Source organism: Taudactylus pleione, unplaced genomic scaffold, assembly GCF_031769625.1.
Source record: "Taudactylus pleione unplaced genomic scaffold, aTauple2 ptg000236l, whole genome shotgun sequence".
NCBI classification, from domain to species: Eukaryota; Metazoa; Chordata; class Amphibia; order Anura; family Myobatrachidae; genus Taudactylus; species Taudactylus pleione.
Genome location: NW_028284638.1, coordinates 5750189 through 5767160, shown reverse-complemented (window position 1 = coordinate 5767160; position 16972 = coordinate 5750189).

Sequence of the window (16972 nt, the reverse complement as noted above, 5' to 3'; positions counted from 1 at the left end):
AGGGGCAGGGCACGGCGCTGTGTGTATCCCATCCAGAACATGGCCGCTGGGAAAACAAAAGCAAAGCCACAGAAAATGGCTGACCAGGCGCCCGTAACCTCCGCACCGGTCCCCACCTGCTCACTGGCACTCATCCCCTTAGATCCTGCACACGTGTAAGAGGCCCTGACTCACAGGGTCAGTGCTGGGGCTCTATGCACCGACCTGTGTACACTGATTTAATATTTGCCTGATTCATTTCACTTTTGCAGAACTCAGAAATATATTGAGAAGTGATTGCAGAATATTTATCTTAATAAAAGGCAAAATAATTTCCACTCAAGACACAAGAATCTTGGGGCTGTCCATGGAAATAACCCTGTTCATGCTATATACAGTGTTGTTGCTATTTGTAAAAGGTTCTCTATAAACACTAGTGCAATACATACATCTTATGTGTTTTCCTGTTTTTGTTGACTGTTGTGCATTGAAAATGTTCTTATATATCAGGTTAATTTAATTTGTAATTATATTTTTACATTTTATTTATGCTACCTATATTAATATATCCCATCCCATTGCTTGTACAACATTGGGTGGTAGCTGCCCGATTGTGGTTGACATGGAGTGCCACATTTGACTGCTGATACTAGGGTAATGTCTAAATCCCTTTCACGGAGAGGACCCTGGCCTCATCAGCCAGTGTCCAGCATCATTCCCTGCCATCCAAGTGGGCATAGAGGGGGAATATAACCATGTGGCGAGCCACCGTGCCCGAAGCGTGGCAAGCAGACAACAAACTTGTTTAACTGGGGACAAAGTACCTCTTTAGCTGGCTGTTATGGGCAGGAACTGCACTTCCGCCCTCACGTCACTTCCAGGTCCCTAGCACGAAGGGGAAATACAGCCAACCCTGATACTAGACATCAAGCTGGGACAGGAAATGCAGCAATGTTCATTGGGTAGAGAGATTCACTCTATTGTAAACCTGATGCAATTAGTGAAGGTGACTCCCAAAGGTCCTATTGCTGCCAGGTGTGCCAGGACCAAGCGCTCAAGAAAGATTAGAGAATGGGTGTTCAGCAAGTGTTTGGTGTTTGGATGTAAAGGAAAAAACTACTGTTTAAGCACTAGTGTTACTAATGATCCTCATGTGGTGAAATTCCTAATAATTAAAACTCAGTGGTCTGCTGCTATTCAAAATGTGAGGGGTAGAGCCTCACACAAAAGCAAACACAATATAAAACTGATGAACAGCGCTGACTACAGAGAACATATAAACAATATTTAATTACATATATAAAAATATAAATAACAGCATAAAACAAAGGCTCTAAGAAAAAGCACACTGAATTCACAGCTGATATATATTAATAACAGCACCAATGAAAATGTTATGGCATAGCACTCTTCAGTAACCAATAGGATTCTTTCTGTGGGTACAGATAACACAGTATTTAAACACCCAGTCCGGCAGACAAAAATGATTAGCCGATAAAAAATGAATATGATTATGATAATCAGTGTTCTCCCCAGAAAATTTTTCCAGCCGGGTGGCATCAAGAAGTAGCCAGGTGGGGGCCTTCACAATAATAAAATGTTTTAAACCCTGACCTTATAATGATTTAAACTTGAAATAACATTTTATATATTCTCTTATTTTATTAGAGGCCCAGTCATCTGATTATGAAAAAGCTGCAAAGTCTGTAGGATCTGGTCCTTTTTATACAGCTCCCAGATACTGTCCCCACTTGCAGGCTTCCAAAGTGCCGGGTGGTGCACCCACAAAAAACAGCTTGGGGAGAACACTGATAATGACTGGTATTACCCACACCAGAATAAAACATGAGATAATGTCATGAACAAGGGCTATTGATCTATGCCCAACTAAATAGTGTCATGGATGAGAATGACTGGACTCCGTTGGTGCTTAGACCGGTATTTCAGTCACTTTCCTAAATGGATAGCGGTCCTACAATACTCCTTGGCTTATAAACCTACCACGTTTGATGATACTGAGTCTCTGGCCGTGCACGGCTCTTACTAAAAGTTCAATGTGAGTACTCACGTGGCACACTGCTGTGCTGGCGATGGAGACATAAACGACCGGTCGTATTACCAGACTGGTGTGTTGTGGTGTGATGTGTTGAAAGAAAAAGGAGGTGTTAAAGAAACCTTTCAGTGAACGGTAATAGAGTGCCAGTGGTGAGTTCTATCCAGAATATGGTTCCGTATCTTGAAATGAAACAGTGGTGAAGACATTCTGTGAGACGAAGATGGATACCTTGTAGACCTCTCCATACAGACTGCGCTAGTGACACTATCTTGTTGTTTTGAAATTGTATATTTAGGTTTTGGGTATACCTTAGATAGGACACAGCAGCGGTCTGTGGTCGCGAGTTACTTCTTTTTTGTTCTTTGGAGTATTACCAGACTGCCCTCCTAGTGTGGTACTGTGCACCGAGTCTGATTCCACACTCGCCGGGTGTATACCTCCACACGGGGCTGGCAACAACCAGCTGATGTCCGGACACGTGACTCGGCACGTGACTGTGCGTCACTCGGACGGTGTAGCCCAATGTCCCGAGGATCAGGCTGACAGGGTAGGAGAGTGTAAGCAGATCTGTGTAAGTGGAATCAGACCCAGTGCATACACTAGGAGGGCACAGATACAGAGGTAGCGAGGAGAGTGCTGCGAGCAGTCTGGTAATACGACCTGTCGTTTATGTCTCCATCGCCAGCACAGCGTTGTGCCACGTGAGTACTCACATTGAACTTTTAGTAAGAGCCGGGCACAGCCAGAGACTCAGTATCATCAAACGTATTGTATTGTATTGTAGGACCGCTATCCATTTAGGACAGTGACTGAAAGACTGGTCTAAGCACCAACGAAGTCCGGTCCTTGTCATCCATGACACTATTTAGTTGGGCATAGATCAATAGCCCTTGTTCATGACATTATCTCATGTTTTATTCTGGTGTGGGTAATACCAGTCATTATCATAATCATATTAATTTTTTATCTGCTGATCATTTTTGTCTGCCGGACTGGGTGTTTAAATACTGTGTTATCTGTACCCACAGAAAGAATCCTATTGGTTACTGAAGAGTGCTATGCTATAACATTTTCACTGGTGCTGTTATTAATATATATCAGCTGTGAATTCACAGTGTGCTTTTTCTTAAGCTGGCCACACACTAGACCATCTTATATCCAACCAGCTAACTTGTTGATTGGTTGGAATGAAAATCTGGTAACATATGGGAGTAACTGATGATCAACAATTTGCTCCTTAAATGCAAGAAAACAGATGAAAATGGTCGTTCAGACAAGTTTGTTAAATGTTTGATCTAAACTATTTGTTCAAACAACATTTTTGGTCCATTTTCCGGGGTTTGGGAGCAAATTGCTGATTGTCATTTGCTTTCATTCCTTACCAGATTTTCATTCCAACCAATCAACTAGTTGGCTGGTTGGACAGATAATCTTTAGATGTGTGGCCACCTTGAGCCTTTGTTTTATGCTGTTATTTATATTTTTATATATGTAATTAAATATTGTTTATATGTTCTCTGTGGTCAGCGCTGTTCATCTGTTTTATATTGTGTTTGGATGTAAAGATTGGTCCACTTGCTGCATGGTTAGGGACATAATTTGGAGGTGAAACAAGCCAGGTACCTGAGGCCAGAATCTTGTTAATGCATAAGCATCAGAGCAACAAGGAGGGGTATCTCCCAAGTAAACTTGCAAGGCTATGGTTAGGATCTGGCTTAAGCTGGGTACACACTAGGATGAAGGATTAGCCGTCTGGACGATCCGTTGTCCTATCTGGCAATTGGTAAATGCATGCACACTTAACAATCATCTGCCCAATGTGTCGAAACTGACGTCACAACTGGGCGGGCATTTGTCGCCCAGTTCTGATGCCAGTCACTGGTGGCCTCTGTAGCAAGTGTATATACACACAGCACGATCGGCCATTGGCTGTGCTGGACTGCCGACGTGATAAGTCTGTTAACGACATTGTTGGATATATATTGCTGGTGCACACCCGCCGACGTGCCCACAATATTTCGGCCATTCAATTGAATAGCCGATATGTATGCCAGTGTGTACCCAGCAGTAGTAGCACCAGTAGCAAGTCACATTTTGAAAGTGAGATATGAAGTGACCAAATAACCAACAGTACCGCAACTCAGCCTCCGATCTTGCCCCAGACTCATAGATTTTTGTATGTAAGTCTACACATTTCTGATGCACCCCTCACAGCTTTGGAGTTGCATGTATTTGGAGCTATATGTGCCTCAGCACAAAAAGGCATTAAACTCTAAATAAGGCCCTAATTGTAATCTAGACTTTGATTTTCTTTTAAAAATTGACTATAATGTTCAGTTAAATTCTATACAACTTTTATTTTTAAACATTATGATAGTTTTCCTTTGATTGAGCATTTTAAACTTTTTATGATTGGCATTAACCCATTTAATAATCGTATATCAAATTAATTTATATTTTTCCATTATGGATCTCTAGAGGTTACCTACTCTACTTTCTCTATTAGATTATATTATCTGCATAATATCTAAACACAACTCTTTCAACCTTTTAAAGGTAAATTTGCTTTTAGCCCTGCCATGCTTTGCCCTTACTTTTTCAACATTGTTCCTGTTTTGGGGGTTGATGCATAGATAAATTCAGAATATATAAGAAGTCACCTTTTATTAAAAAAAAAAAAACTTTTATGAAGTGATCAATATACAGATTTCATGAAATAATCCATATCTACAGTATAGTAGATATTCTCTTAAAGTTTTTGTATGTTAAACAAAGAACTTGGCGATATCCTTGAAGCACAAAGACTGGTGCTGTTGTTATGGCTTATACTGAGACTAGCAGAGGGTTAAAGGGCATGCCCCAGTAAACATTGCCATAGGTGAGGACAGGCAGCAGACAGTGGATTTCCATGAACATAGGAGGAATATTTCTTTGGTGTACCTGGCAGAGAACAAAGGAAAATACAGTGTGCATTGCGTATAGTAGTAAACCTGTCCAAACTATACTGTAAAGATCTAGTGACCTATTCTTTGGTGAGACAAAGGTTTATTAAAAAAGAAGAATTGGATGATATTACAGCATACACAATAGTCCAGATTGGTTCACAATAACCCAGAAGATATAAGAACTAGAATTTTCCATTAACATAGAGGAGGTCAGGGCAGGCAGCAGACAGTGGATTTCCATTAACATAGCCAAGGCCAGGATGCAGAGAGTGGATTACCAGTAATATAGCTGAGGCCAGAACAAGCAACAGGAAGCAGATTTCCATGAACATGACGCGGTCAAGACAGGCAGCAGGCATTGGGTTTCCAGAAATGTAGCCGGTATCAGGGCAGACAGTGGATTTTCATTAACATTGCTGAGGTCATGACAGGCAGCAGTCATAGCAGGAACAAGAGATGGGTTTAGCACTGCCGGTTCTTCTGTTTTACATCATCTTACACAGACCAGGAAGCTGTGCCAGTCCCACTCTCTCCCAATTGCTAGCTCCTCCAGAGTCCTGGCTGTGAACCTGACTCAGTTTCTTAACTCTGCTGAGGTGAGGGGAGTGCCATGGGACACAGACCTCTCTCACTTAGGTAACTCCGGGAACTGCCACCACACCGGTCAGTGCCCTCCTTTTAACAACTTGGTAGTGTCCGTTTCTTTTTCCAACTGCCACACGGGGCAGTTCCAGCACTTTCTGCTGGCTACAAACGGCTCCCCCACTGCTGCAGCAGGCAGGGTAGAAGAGGGAGCAAACAATCTACTACATAAATCCCATCAAAGTCCCACAGGAATAATAGTCATCCAAATAATAAAGAGCACCCCTCTATGATCTATATGAGCCCCTTCTAAATATGAGGGGGTACCTCCACAGTTATATAATTACAGTCTGTTATGTGGGCTATAACAAAATTATCAGTTATCTATCAGGCTTAATTAATCATTTTGACAATTTGGGACCTTTATTTTATCATAAGTAGCCTCTTTGTTGCAATATATATATATATATAAGACTTTTATGTCAATCCGTTAAAGATGTCTGCCAGTCAGACGTGACCCTGCAGACCAATAGGAAGCTGCATTAAGCTCACATTTGCTGTCTCAAACAGCAGTAAACAGCAAAAATTCAGGAACTCCAGGCTACACAGTAGTAACTCGTCGGCCATGATTAATTATTATTATTATTATCATTTATTTATATGGCGCCACAAGTGTTCCGCAGCGCCTTACAAAGTACATAGACAAAAAAGTAACCATTGACTTACAATACAGGACATGGATAAACATTGCTATATTAGTGACATTAACGCCCGCATAACCAGCAAAGTGTTAGTTGCCCTAGTGGCTAGTAAGAGATAAATTAAATTACAGTAGGGAGAAGCACAAGAGGGTAGAGGGCCCTGCTCGAAAGAGCTTACATTCTTTAAGGGAGGGGAAGACAAACAGGAGTGACACAGAATGGGGTGGGTTGGGAGAAAGGAAGATGTAGCAGCAAGTTAGGATGAGAGCTGGAAGGCTTTAATGAAGCAGTGGGTCTTAAGAGCTCGTTTGAAAGATGGTAGAGAGGTGCAGAGTCTGATAGGGAGAGGGAGGGAGTTATAAAAGTGAGGAGCAGCACGGGCAAAGTCTTGGAGGCGGGAGTGGGAGGAAGTAATCAATTGGCATGAAAGGCGGCGTGTATTAAGTGAACGAAGAGGGCAGACAGAAGAGTGAAGGGAGATGAGATCAGAGATGTAAATGGGAGAGGAATGGGTGAGGGCTTTGTAAGTGAGTGTAAGAGCCTTGAATTGGGTTCCTAAAGGGAATGGGAGCCAGTGGAGGGCTTGCAAAAGAGGGGAGGCAGATGTAGAGCGTTTGGAGAGGAAGATGAGCCGAGCAGCAGCATTGAGCACAGACTGGAGAGGAGAGAGATGGGATTTGGGGAGGCCAGCTAGGAGAAGGTTACAGTAGTCCAGTCTGGACATGACCAGTGAATGTACAAGGGTTTTGGTAGCATCCTGGGTGAGAAAGGGTCTGATCTTGGAAATATTCTTGAGATGGAAACGACAGGACTATGAGAGGTTCTGAATGTGTAGTTTAAAGGAGAGGGAAGAGTCCAGGATGACTCCAAGACAACGCACTTTGGGGCTAGATGAGATAGTAATGCCATCTATTAATAAAGAAATAGTGGGACATGATGTTATGTGGGAGGGTGGGAAGACTATCAGCTCAGTCTTAGAAATATTAAGTTTGAGAAATCGCTGGGACATCCAGGAAGAGATAGCAGAGAGACAGTTGGAGATACGAGTCAGTAGAGAGGGGGAAAGATCAGGTGAGGAAAGGTAGATCTGAGTATCATCAGCATAGAGATGATAATGGAGGTCAAAAGAGCTGATGAGTTTACCTAGAGAAGATGTATAGAGAGAGAATAGGAGAGGTCCAAGAACAGAACCTTGGGGAACACCTACTGTAAGAGGCTGTGGGGGGGAGGAGTCGCCATGATAGGAAACAGAGAAGGAACGGTCAGAGAGGTAGGAGGACAGCCAGGAGAGAGCAGTGTCACGTAGACCAAGGGAGTGAAGTATATGCAGCAGTAGAGGGTGGTCCACAGTGTCAAAAGCAGCAGAGAGATCAAGGAGAATGAGCAGTGAGTAGTGGCCCTTGGATTTGGCAGCAAGGAGGTCGTTGCTGACTTTTGTGAGGGCAGTTTCAGTGGAGTGGAGAGAACGGAAGCCAGACTGAAAAGGGTCAAGGAGGGAGTGGGAGGAAAGAAATGTGGTGAGGCGGTTGTAAACAATACGCTCAAGGAGTTTGGAGGCAAAAGGGAGGAGAGAGATTGGACGGTAGTTAGAGAGAATGTTAGGATCAAGGTTAGGTTTTTTAAGAATGGGGGAAACACGGGCATGCTTGAATGCAGAAGGAACAGTGCCAGATGAGAGGGAGAGATTAAGGAGGTGGGCAAGATGGGAGCAGGCAGAAGGAGAGAGGTAGCGGAGGAGGTGGGAGGGGAGAGGTGGAAGGGGGGGAGGACTGGATAAGGGCCTTAACTTCCTCTCCAGTCACAGGGGAGAAGGATGTCAGAGTCTGTAAAATGGATGGGGAGGGGTGATCCTGGAAAGGAGGAAGTGGAGAGCTGGGGGGCTGGTTGGATATGATGTCCTGACGTATGGAATCAATTTTAGATGTGAAATAGGTAGCAAAGTCAGTGGCAGAGAGCAAGGAGGGGAGACGAGGAGGGGGTGGGCAGAGGAGGGAGTTGAAGGTGGAAAAGAGACGCTGGGGATTTGAGGACAGGGAGGAGATGAGATTCTTGAAATATGACTGTTTAGAGAGGGAAAGGGCAGCACTGTAGGATGACAGCATGAATTTGAAATGGAGAAAATCTGCCTGAGAGCGTGATCTTCTCCACTGTCGCTCGGCGGTTCGTGAACATTTTTGCAGGTATCTGGTGCACTTGGAATGCCAGGGTTGAGGTGTGGATTTGCGAGGTTGAGTAGTGATCGCCGGAGCAACAGAGTCAAGAGCAGCAGTAAGGGAGGCATTGTATAGGGAAGCAGCTTGTTCAGCGCAGGAGAAAGAGAGGATAGGGGAGAGAAGTGTGTCAAGTAGGGAAGAAAAGAAAGCAGTGTCGATGGCTTCAATGTTACGCTTAGTGATGGTGGCTTTTGGAGGTAGTGGAGGGGAAGGAGAGAGGAATAGGTTAAAAGAGAGGAGGTGATGGTCAGAGAAGGGGAATGGGGAATTGGAGTAAGCAGAAATATCACAACGGTGAGTGAATACCAGATCAAGCAAATGCCCACTCGCATGGGAGGGTGAGGAGGTCCATTGGGAGAGTCCAAATGAGGAAGTGAGGGTGAGTAGTTTGGAGGCAGCAGATTCTGTGGGGATATCAATAGGAATATTGAAGTCACCGAGGATAATAGAGGGAAGGTCTGAGGAGAGAAAGTGAGTGAGCCAGGAAGCAAAGTTGTCAAGGAACTTGGAGGGAGGGCCAGGGGGACGGTAGATGACAGCTACTCTGAGGTGTACTGGTTGGAAGAGGCGTATAGCATGAACTTCAAATGTGGAGAATGTAAGGGATGGTTCTGATGGTATATGTTGGTATGAGTAACCAGGGGATAGAAGGACCCCAACACCACCACCATGGCGACCCCCAGGCCTGGGGGTGTGGGAGAAGGTGAGGCCTCCATAAGAGAGAGCTGCAGGAGAAGTGGTGTCAGAGGGTAAAATCCAGGTTTCAGTAATGGCCAGGAGATTCAGGGAGTTGGAGATGAAAAGGTCATGGGTGGGGGCCAGTTTGTTACAGACTGATCTGGCATTCCAGAGGGCACAGGATAGAGTGACAGAGTTGATAGGAGAGATGTGAATGAGATTATCAGGGTTGCAATAGCGTGGAGAAGAGAATACTTTGGGAGACCGAGATGAATAGAGTGTAAGGATCATGCGTGCTCCTGTGCTAGGAGGGGACCCTGTAGGAAGTGGGCAGGGAGGGAAGTTAAGGAGACGTGAATGAAAGTGGGGCGAAGTGACAGGGAGATAAGTAAGGGAGGAAAGATTACCAGTGGGGTAGTAGGATCCCTGGGGGGTATAAGAGAAAGAAAATAGAGTAATGGGAGAAGAGGGGGAGGAAGGCAGAGAGAGAAGGGGAGATAGGAGGAGGTGGAGGAGACCAGGGGGAAAGGATAGAGGTGGAGTCAGAGGGCAGAACAAAAGATTAGTTAGAAACTGAGTGAAGGGAGAAGACAACATGGTCATGGTAAGGATGAGGTACAGTGTCAGCACAACAAAAATATATTCTAGAGTTTAGAAAAAGTGGAGATAAGATGGGAGCAGAAATTGAATATTAGAGTAGAGAGTAGCAGTAGCTAGATCAAGGCTAGACCAAAGTGCTAATGTAAAAAGACATTATTACAGAGTTAAGCTGATATTAACAGTATTTAGTAAGATTATCTGTTAAGCACAGAGGCAGCACAAATAGTAGCAAGTGATGTCCAGAGTTTTTGTAGCAACCAGAGTTCAGTTTTGAAAGTCCTGGTTATGCAGTCAGCAGGAGTTTGTAGCAGTGAGATTTTAAAATCACCTTTGTTGATGGTTTTTCTCCAAATCTAGATTAGGTTTTTAGAAGTGCAGATTGGTTGTTTCCCTTCTGTTCCACTTCGGTTCAACGCTGGTGTAACGCTAGTATTAATCTTAAAATGCACTTCTGAATGGAGCAATTCCAGCCAGGCTATTCCAGCCTACTAATGACCAATATGTAGGAGACCTGGCATGTTAAATTACTGATTGCTTACAAGCCCAGCACCCTCCCACTAATATGGCTATCAATAAATTGAGTTAAACAAACACACAGCACATACCACTAGGCTAATAACAGGCTCAATGAGCTAACTAATACCCCTTTTACACCGGAGCTAAAACCCGGGTTTTTGGAGGGTTAACCCGGGCAGCTCCCTGGTGTAAAAGGGCAGAGGGTTGGATCGCCGGGTCAAGTGACCCGGCAATCCAACCCAGGTAACTAGCAGGGTTTAACACGGGTGTAGCCCGTGAAACCCTGCTATGGGAACAGCGCACTCCGGGTCACGAAGACCTGGAGTGCGCTGCTAGCCGGCCGATTGGTCAATGACGTCATCTCCAAGCGTCCACTTTCACTCTGCAAAAGCCGGGTCTATGCAGACCCGACTGCGGTGTGAGCGGCGCTGACTCGGGAATATCCCGAGTCAGCGCCGGCAAAATTCCGGGTCTGATCCGGTTAGGAACTTTGTTCCAACTCCGGGTCAGACCCGGAATTTAGGTGGAAAAGGGGTATAACAAAGAAACGAAAAACATCAAACTAATATACTATGCAGTGACATACTAAATAACATTGCTTATCAGCAAAAGTCTGAGACTTGTAGTCCGTTACCTAAGTTCTCAGCCTGGCCAATATATATTCAGTATATTCAGTATAGCAAAAGTCTGAGACTTGTAGTCCGTTACCTAAGTTCTCAGCCTGGCCAATATATATTAATGCAATGCAGTGGACAGTCGCCACCCACTCTTTATGACCTCATCTTTGTGAGTCTGAAAAATGTCTCTTTGTAATGACACACACAAGTTTTGCAGGGCTGACATGATTTCAGTGTGAAGGGGGACTACCTGGGAATAACCCAGGTCCAAGGTGCAATATGAACGAGGTCTGCCCCGCTTGTGACATGGGTTGGAACCATATTTAAAAACCCAGGTCGGACCCGGCATTTTGGTGTGAAAGGGGTATAACATTTCAAAATAATAATTTGGCTTGTTTTGTATGCTGTAGTATCACATCTGTCACATACAGTATTTAGCCAGTTCAGTGATTTATTTATTTGTTTACATAAGTGGCGCACATGTTCTTGCTATCATAAAATAAATAATAAAAAATAAAGTCAACTCCCCAAAATATTCCATTGTGTGGGAAACCACGATGTAACTTGTTAAACACTGTTTGATAGTCATAACCCATTTTAAATACATTACCAATATTTCTGTTCACATTGAGTACTTGCTGATTTTGGCAGTCAGATGTATTGTGCTAGGTAACTTCTGTTTGAGCTCAAACCATTTCTGTATGTTGAGCATGTGGTTCTTACTCTATTGCATTCTATTATTTCCTATTACTACTGTATAACCAAGATTTGTGTTATTTGTGTAACTGTAACACAGTGTTCAAAGCCACCAGTCAGCTGCTCAAGGTGATACAAGGTGGTTATGGCCAAGTCTGGGAGATGTGCTCACACCGTCTCAGAGAATATGAAAGGGAAATACTGGGTGTGCCGTCATGAACAGCGCTGCTTAGGGGGATGTTTCTCCAGCACGCTGGGCCCCTCAGACAATGCTTGATCTGGGTAATTAGTACGACCTGCTCCCCCCCACCCCTCTCACAAACTGTGTCTACAGTTTTCTGTGATGAGGTGTTTCCAAATGTGTTTCGCATGAGTTGTGAGCAAAAACTCCATCAAGAATGCTCTTTTTAAAAAGGTGGCAAGTGTTTACATATCTCATGCATAACATCGATAACAGACATAAATCATGTTTTTACAACCCCATGGCAAAGCGGGGTGCACTGCCTTTCTTTTGCGAAAAGCTTTGTCATAATACAACCAAGCTAACCCAACATCGTCTTTGCATACCTCCAGGATGGTATGCACATATTTAAATGGATGCTTTTAGAGGCATAGGCATCAGTGAGCAAGAGGGAGACGAGAGGCATCAAAGTGGAGAATTTAATGGAGTGTATTTTGAACTTGACACTATTCAATTCCTCAAATCACTCCTCCCCCTCATACATCTCTGACCTCATCTCATTCCACACCGCCTCTTGCCCTCTCCTTTTCCTCTGTTTGTTGTTTTGCCTCTGCAATGATTGCTGCCTTTCACTACCGCATCCAAGACTTCTCTTGCGCTGCTCCCCTGTAAAGGAACTGTAAAGGAGGCAATTCATCTAAGCCTATCAATTTGAACGCTCTCTTCTCCCTCCTTACAGCTTCCTAGTTTACCTCCCTGTTTTACACTGAAGTGCCTAGTATCGTGTAGGGCCCCTTCTAGCCTGGCAAAGTGCAGCAACTCGATGTGGCAACAATTCCACAAATGGAGGGAAGACATGTGGAGAGATGTAGACCCATGCCGTCTGGATAGCTTCCCACAACTCCCTGATATTTATAGGTGCAGGATCTTGAGTGCGAATGGACCTCCACCACGTTCCATAAATGCTTGATTGGGTTCATGTTGGGCAAATGTGGTGGCCACACCATTCGTCAGAACTCTCGAGAATGCTCCATGAACCAATTCTGGACAACTTGAGACCAATGAGATGATGCATTATCCTGCTGGAATATTCCATCATTGTCATAGGATCTGCGCCAAACCCTAATGTCAGCCCGAAACAGCTGGAACCATGACTCATCAGACCATGCCATTTGTTGCTAGTCCTCCAGAGTCCAATTAGTGATGTCACAAGCCCAGTTGATGTGCTGTGTCTGGTGTCATGTTATCTACAATGCTAATGCAGCAGGAGGGGTCTGTAGGAAACAGACACCTCTTTGTTGCATCTGCGATCCCAGCGCTGCGACCAAGGTCACAGCCTAGGATCTCCCGGGCGCGATGGTTGCTCCTTGGGCCAGGCTGCAAGCTGAAGCTTACTGCAGCCTGACCGGGTCCTTGTCAATTTGCAAAGCCAGGAAATCTGTGTCCACTGATGCAGACCCTGGCCTCGTCCCTTTTCTTTTAATTTTGCATCTTAGTCACATCGCAGAAACAACAAAAATTCGCTCACAGTGTACTAGAGATGCTAGTCTGCAACTTTAACTGCACAGGAATTGGTTTTACACACATACCAAGCTCCATTGTGCTTCATGTGCAACTTTGTATGAGGAAAAGCCGAAATGTTCCTTAGTTGGGCAAATGTTCCAAACTTTAGGTACGTAGTGGATGGTGCATGAACTTAATCAGTATAATTGTGGGTAGACATGTATGGTGTAATTATCACAGTGCTAGGTTGTATCTGCAGATATGATGGTGATGTCCCAAATGATGATGGGTGAGAGTCCGGCAATAGCGGTAAGGCAAACCACAACCACGGATGGCTGGTTCTGATGCTCGACCCGGCCTGCGGGGAGCTCACTGATGGTAATGTGGGAAGCCGCTCTGGAGATTCCGTGTAGCTGGAAATGTCCGGAAGGTCTTAAAGTGAAAGTAAATCCGAAGGTAGATGAAGGGTATTTTATAAGGCTATTATTGAAGCCGTTCAAGTGTTGTGGCGGAGGGGGGCAATTGTCACCATTTATAGTCCTGCTGAATAGGTGCAAATGCTTCCAGTCAGTACTCACAGGACGTGATGAAGCTAATGAGAAGCACCTACGCGTTTTGACATCCTCCTGATGTCTTTTTCAAGGTGAATGCCTGTAAACGTATAAAAAGAGGGGAATGTAAGCGTATAGAAGACTTGATATTAATTAATTATTAAATTTTCTAGTGTATATGTAGCTTTAAGATGACTAGGCAGATACAGCTAAGAAATGCAAGTCACTGTTATAAGTATAATAGTAGAAAAACAAGTTGTTTACTAGCCAGCTTGGAATGGGATGATAAGAGCTATCGAGGGTGGAGACCATGGACAGTCTAGGATGACCAACCCGAGATGACCAGATGATTCCAAGATGTCACAAGAACATGCATCACAAAGCCCATATGCTTATCTGTAGATCCAAATGTTGTTTGTCTACACAGTAAAGATGCCGTGTCATGCTGGATTGTCCTATAAATAAAGCCACACTATGGTCAGGTCTTTAGAACGGTCTGACCAGTGCCACGTTGTATCCACATCGTTGTCTGAGTCTGATTTGTTCTCCAACTGCGGTTGTCTGTCTGCTTGCTACATGTTGTAAGCTTCTGCTGATCCTGAACACATCGAAGGTAGAGGTTCTGCAGATGGCATTACCCTGACAATGCCTCTCTGGTGCTCATGGGGATTTAAATAGTCAGTCTATACAATCATCATAGACAGCTGTGTTAATTAGTAACTGTTCTAAGTGAATACAAATTTGTATCACTAAAAGAATATACATTAGACAGTATATTGCGTTCTATGTAGACAGCTTATCTACTAGGCGCAACTAGAAGATTTGTATAAAGTTGTAAAAAGGTTTTTGTGTGTATTATATATATATATATATATATATATATTATGATAGGATCACTGGTAAAGTGGTCTGTGGCAGGTACATTTGTCCCAGATTCCTGTCCTATGTGTTCTAAAAAACCCCAGGAGAAGTTGTGTTGTGAGCAGACTAGAATGTTGGCTTTTTGAAAAGCTGGTTTGGGACCTGGGGGGTGTGGGTGTGAGGAGAGGGTGGGCTCCACTCACGGCGACTCCAGGTTTTGGGCCTTTCAACCTGGTAACAGGCTCATTAGGGCTTCCAGCTGAGAGTGGCCAAGATATGCTTGGTTTGTTTCAGGCTGAGTGTCTCACCTGGGAGAGCAGCCAGGGAGTTTGCTCAGAGACACTTTGAATCCTAGCAGTGAGTACTGACCTGTGTTTTGTTGCTGGAGAGGGTATTAGGCCCTGCCACGTTCTTGTAGTGAGGGAAATCACTTGTAAAGTTAGAGCCCAGACAGGGCAAGGATTTATGTTTATGTTTTCTTTATGTAATTTCGGATATTGTACAATAAAGACTGGCGCCGACCAGCTTGGTCTCGCATCCAGACTGGTTTCTACCAATTTAAAGTGACTCTCTCATTCAGCCACATTGAATCTGTAAGGGTTAATTTAACTCCTCAGCACCTGGGCCTTTTTTCTGATGGTTAACCTTTGATGGCCATCTTTGAGCCCTGCTGCAGCAGCCTGCAGAAAAGAGACGCAGAGCCCAGCTCCCTGCAGAGTTGCCTGTCAGACTTATACCCCTTTTCCACCAAAATTCCGGGTCTGACCCGGAATTGGAACAGAAGGCCTGATTCAGAGCCGGACGCTCTGACAGAGCGCTCGCTCTGAATCAGGGCCGGCCTTCTGTTTTTTTAGAGCGGCCTCCTGGCCGCTTGCATAGCTGTGGGTCACCACCCACAGCTATAGCGAGTGGCCAGGAAGATAGTCGCGATGGTCACCTTGTGGTAGGGTCTCATTGCCGCAAGCCCCAGAGTGCTTTCGGCTCTAACAGAGCCGAAAGCACTCCCACTGACATCACTTGTGATGTCAGTGGGGCCGACCCCAGACGGTAGGCGTACCCATGGGAACGCCTCCGTCTGGGCAGCCACGCCCCCGGCCCATGCACCAAAGGGGATGTGCTGTCACTCAACATCGACAGCACGCCCCCTTTGGTACGAAACCCGGAGCGACGGTTTGCCCATTGCTATCCGGGTCTCGTGCATGCGCACGACGAAGCCGGCTCCGTCGTGCGCACTGGGCCACCATCGACCTGCTTCCGAGCGCATAGCGCTCGCGAGCGGGTCTGAATGAGGCCCAGAGTTCCTATCCGAAATTTAGCCTCTGGATATTTCCGAGTCGGCGCCGCTCACACCGGAGTCGGGTCTGCATAGACCCGGCTTTCCCGGCGTGAAAGTGGATGACTTAATCTCCAAGCACAACTGAAGCTGGACCAATCGGCCGGCTTGCAGCACACTCCAGGTCATTGTGACCCGGAGTGCGCTGTTCTCACGGCAGGATTTCACTGGCGTAGCCCGTGTTAAACCCTGCTATTTACCTGGGTTGGATTTCCGGGTCACTCGACCTGGCGATCCAACCCTCTCCCCTTTTACACCAGGGAGCTGCCCGGGCTAACCCTTCAATAACCCGGGTTTTAGCTCCAGTGTAAAAGGGCTATTAGAGGAGAAGTCCGTGCAATGTAAGTAACTACTGTGTGTGTGGGTGGGGGATGCTCACGGGAGGCTGCCTCATAGAAACACACACATTGTCCCTTGCAAAAAAACAAGCAAACATATTGGGCCTGATTCAGACCCGCTCGCGAGTGCTGAGTGCTCGCAAGCGGGTCGATGTTGGCCCAGTGCGCATGCACACGACGGAGGCGGCTCCGACATGCGCATGCACGAGACCCGGATAGCGATGGGCAAGCCGTCGCTCCGGGTCTCGCTACAAAGGGGGCGTGCTGTCAATGGTGAGTGACAACACGCCCACTTTGGTTGGCGTGCCGGGGGCGTGGCTGCCCAGACGCCTACCATCTGGGCCGGCCCCACTGACATCACAAGTGATGTCAGTGGGAGTGCTTTCGACTTTGATAGAGCCGAAAGCACTCTTGGGCTTGCGGCAACGAGACCCTACCACAAGGGTATCATCGCAAGCCCGATGGTCGCGATGGTCTTGACCATCGTGACCATCTTCCTGGCCGCTCGCTATAGCTGTTGGTGGTCACCCACAGCTATACGAGCGGCCAGGAGGCAGCTCTAAAAATTAAGAGGGATGGCCTTGATTCAGAGTGAGCGCTCTGTCAGAGCGTCCGGCTCTGA